General features: G+C 37.3%; 1 long non-coding RNA gene across 1 annotated transcript; it reads left to right on the top strand.

Annotated features, from left to right (window-relative positions):
* Positions 1-711: 711 nt before the first annotated feature.
* LOC129350089 (uncharacterized) lies at positions 712-3,028 on the top strand. Its single transcript, XR_008603317.1, has 3 exons — positions 712-1,286; positions 2,281-2,421; positions 2,601-3,028. It is a non-coding gene; the product is annotated as an uncharacterized LOC129350089 (long non-coding RNA).
* Positions 3,029-3,457: the final 429 nt, after the last annotated feature.

Genomic DNA, 3,457 nt, shown 5'->3' with positions numbered 1-3,457 from the left:
TTTTCAAAGCCGTCAGAATTTTCAAGACGCCATTTTCTCCAAGTGGAAAGGGTCCGGTAAGTTTCTCATTACTTACTAAACTAATTATTTGGAATTTCAACTGAAGCAGCATGTCAGAATTACTGTATATTGTTGTTCACTGACCATTTCAGTTACTTTCTGGCGGTTTAGTATCTGAAAATACCGAATTCTAGAAGGGCTAATGTGACCGATTGGATGCTAGCTTAATTGTGCCAGTGTTATTTTACTTATTAACTAACTAGATAGCGTCTGACTAGACATGAGGTAAGGTGAATGTGGTTAATATACGCCCGAAGAGTGATTGTGTTGTGTACCATGCATAGTTTCCATAGTTTGAGAGGGGCGAAATTAGCTAACGTTAGCTTGATTAATTAGCCACCTCAGGTTACATTGCGCGCACGGGCCGCGTCGCAAGTACAAACGGTAAGTGAACCAGAGGAGTTGATATGTAAGTTTTACATAATTAGTTATTGTACAACCGAACAGATTGATATTTGGCTTATTTATTGACTAAAAAACGGTTTTCACTGTAGTGTTAGTGTTAACGTTGAATTACTCTTTCAGCTGCAAACACTATGTTCGTTGTCCATTAAAATGACTGTGAAGCACGATGGTGATAGCTCATTAAATCGAGGAGAGTGGTGATGTCTTAGTCATGTAGTTCTGTCTAATGTGTGTTGGGTGGTAAATTTTACTTGACAGTAATGTCTCTGTAGCCTTAAAATAAACTAATGTAACTACAGTGCTTGTTGTTGACAAACCATTCAAGTTTATGACAACCTCAGGTCAGAATATGTAGACAAGTGGCCAGGGCTGATCATAGTAAAGTGTGTTTTAATTCTAGATAGGAGGCATTTGTGATTGCTGTATAGAGACATGTGATTTATTAAAACGATTTTGTGATGTAAAGATGTTTTTACCTAAGGCAAGATGAGTTGTTAGCCTAGTTGTTAGCTTATCAACTGTCTGCTGCATGTGGCTTGAAACCTTTTTTTAATCAAAAGTTGCACACCATTCACCTCCATAAAGACTCTCTTTAATTAGAACTGGTGAGTCTCTTGCTACATGAGACTGTCAAACTTATTTTCTTGTTTTTGTTTATTATAAGAATGAGCATGTAAATTTTTAGCTGTATTGTGTTGTGCTGATCCTGCTTATGTGCTATATATTTTCTGCAGGGAACATGCTACTCAAAGTGAAACTTGGTGATGTCCAAAAATTTGTTAGAATAACAGAGCCAAATCGGTCAGACTTTTTGAACGCAGGTAAGAATTTGATATTGTGAATGTGAGTATTCCACAAGGAGCTTTAACTGTGCTATTAACTGAATTTAGCTCTATAAAACTGATTTACTGGAGACGAGGGCCCTCACTTTATAGGAAATGTTCAGTCTAACTGTCATTAGAGTTAGTTAGAGTCTAACTCTAATGACAGGTTTGAATTCAAAATGTAGCGTCTATGAGCCCAACAGATGATGTGATGTAATTTGCTGTCTGATCCAGTACACGCCTCTGTAAATCTTTATGATGAGCTTGACCTATTACCTGCCCTGTTGACCTGCTAGTAAAGTAAGCTCGTAATATTATGTTGTTTGCTAAAAAATTTTCATTTTATTTATTTAGTTATTTATTTGGATGGGACAGTGCACATTAATGAACATACAATCTCGTAGTAGTTTACACAAGGTTGCAGTAAATATGCTGGATTTAGCACAAGGCTAATTTCCATACGTTGTCCCAATGAAAAAACAAAAGGAAGACACTAGTGAGTATAGGTGGCCAGAGCGCACAATTATGACACCAAAACATCTGAGAAGCAGTATGTGGAAATATTTTGATTTCTACATTGTTTATGGTGAGGTAACTAGCAAAGAGAGACTTTGTACAAAGCAGCTGCTTTACACTATGATGAGTCACCTGCTAGCTTACTAGCACAAAGAAATGCCACAACAGATATGATTACAGATATCATAAGTCATGTTTGATTTGATGTGTTGTGTTTTTGGCATTGCATATACCGTTTGACATTCGTTGGCACCTGATCTTTTGAGAAAGTGGTAGCCCTACTGGAAATTATGGGAGTTTCATGTCATTAGGTTTTGGAATGATTATTTTTCTTATTTTTGTGTATATGTGTGTTTTAACCACACCCTTCAACTTTGGCTGTATTTTTTGCTTAAAAATAACCAATTTGAAACTAATTTCTATAATAAAGATATCTAATGACCTTTTGGTTTCTGCTTTTGTTCCTGTTTCTTAGCATTTGCCAAATTTGGTGTCCCAGCTGTAACAGAAGGTGTCAAAGTTGTTGACAGTTCAGGGACTGAGTTGGATGATGATGTTTTTGAGGACATAGTAAAGTATCCTTCCACTGGGGTGCTAACCATTAGATATGAAAGAGGTTTGTTCCAGTTAAATTTGTCATTTTTATTAACCTATTTGCTCAAATAGTAACAAGAGGAGAATCTTTATTTCTAGTTTATTCTCAAGTGAAGCTTCTATTCTTCATTAGATAAGGTATGGATTTATGAGGGAACTATGTGTAACATGTCCTTTTCTCCTGTTGCCAATTGTGGTTAGAATTTGTCTCCATGGTAGCCTCTCCTGAGTCCCAGCTATCATCTGTTCATCGGACTCTGATACAATCATCCTTCCAGACAGCCCTTCCAGAAAGCGTCAGAGGCTGGATTCAGAAGCTCAGCAAGTAAGACTTCACACAGACACTAATGTAGGAATGTAACAATACACTCAACCCACGATAGGATTTGAGGAATCAGGAAGCAGCTACTACTGACAGCATTCAGATGACTTTTCCTGCTTGTTGTGCCACTTTGGTGACAAACTACATCTTAAGCACACCTCCCCCAGCATGTAAAAAGAGTATCCGGATAGAAATTTTGCTGTATCGATTTAAATCCTCCCTAAATTGTATCGCTTTTTTAACTGATTGGGGATATACCCTTTCCTCCCTGCACTAATGTGTTCTATTGGACAAGGATTAAATTGGTAAAAATGGAGATCTTAAACTGCATTGTTTGAGGACTTTGTTGAAGTCATTATGTCCAACATTTAAGTTAATTTTGTATTGCAGTACATATAATCCTGAAACTGTTTATGTTAGATATTTGTACAGTGTGATATTTGCATTGTCTTCATTGGCAGCCTGCTAGCTCAGCTGCCGTGATGATGTGTTTGGTTCCGAATCGCTGATGTCATAAAGTCAGATGATGTCACAGTAGACAGGAATTCTGGAACTCAAAACCTTTAAATTCTCAGTGAATTTTGTTTCTGGACACACTGAGACACAAGCTGAGTTTCAAACAAGACCATCTCTGACAGCCAACTGAAGAAACAGACATCTTTCGTTCATTACTTAGATACCGCCATCCATCATGGAGCAACCGATGAAGAGAAAACTGACTGATGACACCCTGAAC

Source organism: Amphiprion ocellaris, chromosome 11 (assembly GCF_022539595.1).
Source record: "Amphiprion ocellaris isolate individual 3 ecotype Okinawa chromosome 11, ASM2253959v1, whole genome shotgun sequence".
Classification (NCBI taxonomy): Eukaryota; Metazoa; Chordata; class Actinopteri; family Pomacentridae; genus Amphiprion; species Amphiprion ocellaris.
Note: the sequence above shows the minus strand (reverse complement) of the source record. Positions and strands in the feature narration are given on the sequence as shown.